Source organism: Tenrec ecaudatus, chromosome 1 (genome assembly GCF_050624435.1).
Source record: "Tenrec ecaudatus isolate mTenEca1 chromosome 1, mTenEca1.hap1, whole genome shotgun sequence".
NCBI classification, from domain to species: Eukaryota; Metazoa; Chordata; class Mammalia; order Afrosoricida; family Tenrecidae; genus Tenrec; species Tenrec ecaudatus.
The window spans coordinates 84,631,176-84,637,651 of NC_134530.1; the positions used below are offsets into that span (position 1 = coordinate 84,631,176).

The window sequence follows — 6,476 nt, forward strand, 5'->3', positions numbered from 1 at the left end:
TCGCTTAAAAAAAATTGCACCTTTTCAAGGTTGGCTGTTTGGGGTTTTTTTTGTTTGTTTGCTTTTGGTATTCTGAAAATAAATGATGTCTGAAAGATTACTTTCTATTTTTCTTGCTCCACCACCCAGGGAATAGTAAAAAAAAAGTAAATAGTAAACAAAAATAAAATAAGAATAAATTAATTAAATTAAAATAGCAACAAAAAAGAAAAACCAACAAATTAAAAAACACATACGAAATTGCACAGGGCAAGTCTTCCCCCAAAGACCTCTTTAAAATGTTGTGAAGCAAAGCTGTCCCCTTGAGGAGTAAGGTGTGGCTGACCCAAGGCTTGGTGCTTTCGATCGCCTCATGTGCAGGTGCGTGTCGGACAGTGAACAAGACAGACCAGAGGCCAGCGGGTGGACTTGCATTACGGCGTTGGCAAAGAATAATGACGAGCCCCATGACCAGCCAGAACAGCCAACAAATCCATCTTGGAGGAAGTACAGCTCCTTACCCCTGAGGATGGTGAGCCCTGGTCTCCTGTGCTCTGGGCCTGCATCAAGAGGAACCAGTACCTGCAGGAGGCCAGCGTGCTTGGTAAGAAAGGTGAAAGCCTCGACAAGACGGAGTACTGCAGCGCTGCAGCAGCAGGCTCAACCACGTGTCAGGATGGGGCGGGACCGGCAAACCTGTTGTCCTGTTAGGAGCTGCAAACAACTCCATGGCCCCTGACCCACGGAGGCTGTATTAGGACTCCGTGGCTGTAAATCTTAACAGGAGCAGAGCACCTCATCTTTCTCCCCAGGAGCAGCTGATGGGTTTCAACCACCAACTTTGTGTTTAACAGTCCAACCTTTACTCAACATCACCACTAGGGTTCCGTCAGCACCTCCAGGATGACTTGGTATAAAATAAAAGTGGCAAACATCTGTCTCACATACTAGTTGACAACATTGTAATACTGTATACATTGTTAACCAGAACTAGCTGAGAACGCCCTACTTTTTACTGTGCAAGGTCAACTTTCCCAAACCCCAGTACTGAATTGGTTTCAGAGAATAAAGGACTATCCAGAACTCAGGCCACATTCAATTTACCACGTCAAGTCTCTCTTCCTAAAGTCTCAACCGGACCCATCCTGGGCCCAGTGGCTTTAGATCAGACCCACCTCATTTTGCCCACTGGATCTTCATTGATTTCTCCACCTTATTTCATCACTAACTCCTACCTCACCCTAAAGTTAAAGCCTATCTTCCTAAAATGCAAATCAGAAAATGCAATCTCACAACTCACGGAGAGCCCTACACTGCGAAGCACTGTGCAAAAAAAAAATTAAGAACCCAACAAATCGATGCTACTGCATGATGACTCATAGGACAGGGCAGAACTGCCCCTGTGGGTTTCCAAGACCATTACCTTCCGGCACCCAAGGGGAAGCTGCTCATAGAATTAGCAGCCTCGTAGTTAGCAAGCAGCCCAACACGAACCACTCCATCCGCAGGACTTTTTCAAACGCTATGAAGGGATTTCAAACCTCATAGTTAGGCTAAATGCCCCCTGTAGAACCCGCTATCAGAACTTGGGGTGGGGGGGTGGTGACAACCTTTAATAGCTAAAACAGCACGCGGTGCAAAGGAACTTCCTGCACTGAGGGCAATGTTGTGCATCAGCACTGCCCTACAGTGCAGCCTCCCACAGGACGAGTTCACAAAGGATGGCTGGCCCTACTAGGCAACCGAATTTGGAATTAGCTCACTTCTAATTAATTTAACGTTAAATGGACAGATGCGACTGGGAACTAATATGTGGGATAGCAGATACTGGCCCAGGTGGGTGACTAAGATAGTAAAGGTCATACTTGGCAACAAACAGAGGTGCCGTGATTTGCATGGCCTAAGGGTTCACCATTTTCAAGGAAAGCCAGAAACTTAGATTTTATGTGAAATGTACCAATTTTAAAATGTTGGCACCTCGGTCAAACATTCACAGACCTTCATTCCTTTGTCCTTGGTTTTGTTGTTTTGTTTGGGGCAGGGAGCCTCTAACTTTTACAAGCCTCTCCTTCATTCACTGTGTACTCAACAAGTGCTTACTATGTGGCAGACAGCATTCTGGGTGCAAGGGGAGGGAAACCGCAGAACAAAACACTCAACAACCCTTGCTCAAGTCATACAAATAATAATGATAACATGAGATTGTATTTGCCCCCCAAATCAACAAATCTACAGGAAGACTCACTCATTGGCTATTCTTCGTACCAGGATGGTGGTGGTGGTGGTGGTGGTGGTGAGGAATTTATAATTCCTATCTTACAGGTTTCCTTGCAGTTGAAATCTTTATAGGATACGCTGTTTTCGGTAAGCCCCCAAAGGAATGAAGGCAATTATCTTATGTGTCATTTCATTGGTTTTCAAAACAAACAAAACTCCTTCCTGTGGAAGACCAGACCCTTCATCATTCAGCCTCTCACTACACCTCACTACAGCACCATACGCAGCCATTCCTGAACTCCACAGCACAGATAAGCTTATATCCCCAGAAAAGAGCTCTCCTCTCTCCCTATGCACCTCTACGTGCCTCACTCGGCAAGCAAACTCCAGCCCATCTCTCATCACTTGTAGGGGAGGGAGGGAAGGGACTTTCTACTGACACAGGAGGCATAAGCAAAGCCCCCAATGGGAGGATAAGTAAAAGCATTATCGTTTGTATCACTGACAATCAAGTGTCATTTTAGAACAGCGCCAGTGCCTATTTTGTAATCCTTGGTTTATCCTTAAGAAAGGGAGGAGGCAATCTATTTATACCTTTTCGAAGAGCCAACCCTGACACTACACAGAGCATAAAAGAGTGACGGCTGACAGGGTTTCTTCAAAGAACTTTGGCAGGTCAACAAACACAGCTGGCGGGCTAAATCAATGAGGTGGGAAAATTCAACAATTTGGATTGTTAGCCTCAAAGAACATTCCGGATCCTTAATTCTGTAAGTGCCACCTCTGAAAGAGCCCAAGCAGCACTCATGGGCACTCACAGCTCAAGTCTGCAAGGCAGTTTTAACAACTCTGAGGAAAATGACTATTTCTTCTCTGGTTTCTATGGAAACAGCTGTCAGATAGGCAAAAATAGGACATGTGCTTTAAAATAATCATTCAAGCAAAGTGCACACATGATGGAAGGCTTTTTTAAAATAATAATAATAATAAATTGTAAGGCTGGGTTCTTAAAGCTTGCAAATGTCAGACTGCGCCCCTTCACCACGATGGTGGCTGGTGGCTCCCAGCCGCCATCCCTTAAGCGACGGCTGCTAAAAGTCGCCAGTCGCCACCAACTCCGGAATCCAAATGAGGGATTTTTCATCTACCTGGTTTGAAATTTCTAGCAGAGGGCGGCTCTGCACAACCAAACTGTCGCTCCGTTTTGCATCAGCTGGCTACACTATTGCAATGGTTTTGGTTTTAAGTGGGTTTTGCAGGCAAGTTTATTAAATTGCTAAAATCCCCTTAGAAACGGTTTGACCAGGAAATGGCCCCTTTCCACTGCCCACTTGAGACAGGCACACTCTCTACCTTCACAGCGAGGAGCTGCGAGAGGCGGACCCCGATGCCCTGAGCGCCTAGACTCGAGGTCCCACGGGGGCAGGCGCAGCACCCAGTGCGGGCAGGGGGCTTGTGCGGAGGGGAGGGCGGAAGGAGAGCTGTCCTCCCGGGAAACCGCGCGGCAGAAACTTCCCAGAACCTGGTCCCAGCAATCCTCCCTGGCAGGGACCCAGAAGGGGAACGAGGGCTTCGGGGTCACGGGGTCACCGGGTTCTCGCACTACCCCCGCTGCCCCGCCCCCCGCCCCGTCACCCCCGCAGCCACGCCGCCCGGCCCCGGCTCACGCCCGCACCCCAGTTCCTCCCGTTCGCTCCCTCCCGCGCCCGCACTGCCCGCCTCCCCCGGGCCCGACCCGACTCGGGAAGGAGGGCGGAAGCGACCACTAGAGACAGACCCTAGCTGTGGCCTAAGCGAAGACTCCTGGTCCCAACCGGCCCGTGCGCACGCGCACGCGCACGCATTACCCAGAAGCCCCGCCCCCTCATTTCCTGCCCTCGGGCCGGGCCGGAGCGCCCTTTGCTCCGCCCACCCCGGGCCGGCGCTCCACCCACGCCTAGCCGTTTTCTCATTGGGCCTCGGGCCCTGCAAGGACGGCGGCGCTCTGGCTCCCTCTTGTGGCCAAGGCAAGGAGGTGCCCTTGGATAGGGCCGCTTGTTGAATCTAAACGAAAACCCCCAACTCACTGTCGTGGAGTGGATACCTTTTCACAATGTTGGTGATGCTTGTTAGGTCCTTCGAGTCAGTCTTGTTTCGTGGCCATCCTATGTACAACAGAAGGAGACACTGTCTATCCCTACACCATCCTCACAATTGTGTCTGAGCCCATTGTTGCAACCACTGTGTTAAAATGAATTCTTCTGGAGGATATCTTTTTCCCTGACTCTCCTGATAACATGTCCAAAGTATCTGAGACAAAGTCCCATCTTCCTAGCTTCTCAGGAGTATTCTGGCTGTACTTTCTCCAAGATAGATCTGTCACCTACGGACCACGTCTTGCTGTCACTCCATAGAGATCTAGCCCCCTTCGCTGTTCTTCTGACCTTTATAGTTGTTACAGCAACTGGGGCCTCCAAGCTTCTGGGCATCAAAGTACCTCGTGGCCTCTATGACTTTAAGCGTCTATCATCCCCGTGACTATTAAAAGACCAGATCTATGATCACCTTTCTTCGCACTATTCCTAGCCAGAGAGGACTTCTTAGTCATGCTGCTGACCTCTCACCTATGCATTCTTAATGGCCTCGACAATAGAATCCACTGCTTGGCCTTCGGACTTCACATAATAAATTCATTTTGTTAGACCTCGCTCTCTCGTGGTAGAGATACACCTCGGTCCTTGGCTTCGTGCGATAAAGAATTCACGCTGAAGTCTGGTTTGTGATCCAAGTGAGTTCCTAGAGAATAGAAGCAGCACAAGTGTGTGGGACAGCTGCTCAGCCACTGGGGCTGCAGCGGGGCTGCTCCTGGACCACAGCCTGGCCATGCTGCTCTGTGCTGGGACAGAGTGCCAGAGCAAAACCTCTGGCTTTTCAGGCACCCCATTGGGAGGCATGGTCGACAATACTGGTCGACCCCATTGGCTGAATCAAATTCACCTGGCATAGATGTGCCAATCCAGGTGTAACGCCCACCTAGGTGTCCCACACCTTTCTGGCTGGGAGCTTGAACCTAAGAATTCCACCCAAACCACCACTCTCTGCCTCCCCTTTCTTTCCTCTAATATCTGCCAAGGAAACTCCAGACTTCGCTCGGTATTGGTCAGCACTTCCTCTAAATTCTAAATGCCACTGAGCAGGAAGTCTGACATATCTCTCCTTGGGTCCTTGCTAAGGTTCGAGTCCCAAAAATGTCCTCCCAAGTCAGCAAACTTTCCTTTTTCCAATCTTATGTTTCTGCCCCTTTGACCAAGCACCCTCAACAATCTTGTCCCAAAGAAGGTCATGCTTGCAGTTCCTGCAGGTGCAACCTCTTCTTCCCTTAAGGGACCCATTGCACCCTCCGCCAGGTGCTGCTTGGATGTAACCCTTGCTATCTTCCTCACAGGAGCTCTGCTGGCAAATGGATAAGAGCTCACTTGCTAACTGCAGAGTTGAAGGTTCAAACCCACTAACTACTCCATGGGAGAAAGACACCTGCAGTCTGCTCCTGGAAAGATTTACCTCCCAACTATTGTTCAAAGTCACACTAATTAACTTTTTAACTCGTATCCAAAAGTTAATTTGGGGGGAAGGGGCGGGGAGGTAAAAGGGAGCTGATATCAAGGAGTTCAAGAAGGAAAAGAGTATTTTGAAGCGGATCGTGGTAGCAATTGTACAAAACCGCTTGATGTGATTGTCCTATGGAATGAGAAGATATCTGCATTAGCTTCAAATAAAATGGTTTAAAGAAATAAAGATTTACATCCCTAAAAACCATAAGGAGCTGTTCTACTTTTCAATAGGGTCATTATGAGTCAGACTCTGTTAGGTAACCAGATAGGGGATTGTTCCTCTCTATACTCAGAGGCCCCCTTACAGGAAGTTGGAAGCTGTTCTAGGCTACAGGGCATGCTCCGATTTCAGGTTCTGAGACAAGAAGGGGCAGTCCACCTAGGTGGGCGGTACACCTGGGTTGGCCCCCCTCTTGGCCAGGTGAGCTTAATGCAGCCATCAACCACGCCTCCCAGCAGAGGACCCTGAAAAGCCAGGAATTTTGAGACCACGGCTCTCTCCCAGTGGCTCCTACACAATTCAGTGAGGCCGGGCTGTGGTCCCACACAGCTGTACCGAGATCTCTTTTCCACCTCCTCCGCCAGGCTGCAGGTTTCTCTGGCCTCAGTTTCCACATGTGGGTGTGAAGTGCCCTGAGGGCACCTGTGTAAAATATGAAACTTCTTCCATCCTTTATAAAACCCACGTGG

At 49.1% G+C, this 6,476-nt stretch overlaps 1 protein-coding gene across 5 annotated transcripts in view; it reads right to left on the reverse strand.

The window, feature by feature from the left end:
- The window catches only part of OMA1 (OMA1 zinc metallopeptidase), an 82,865-nt gene extending 78,818 nt beyond the window's left edge, over nt 1-4,047 (reverse strand). For 2 of the 5 annotated variants that reach the window (XM_075556785.1, XM_075556749.1), the window contains exons 1-2: nt 3,974-4,047; nt 2,225-2,334 (exon numbers count right to left, since the gene is read on the reverse strand). The gene's annotated coding sequence lies outside the window, so the exon portion shown is untranslated. Of the gene's footprint in view, nt 1-500; nt 1,358-2,224; nt 2,335-3,973 lie in introns of those variants that run through there. The other 3 variants (XM_075556775.1, XM_075556757.1, XM_075556766.1) reach the window with 3 other exon arrangements.
- Between the last annotated feature and the right edge of the window lie 2,429 nt (nt 4,048-6,476).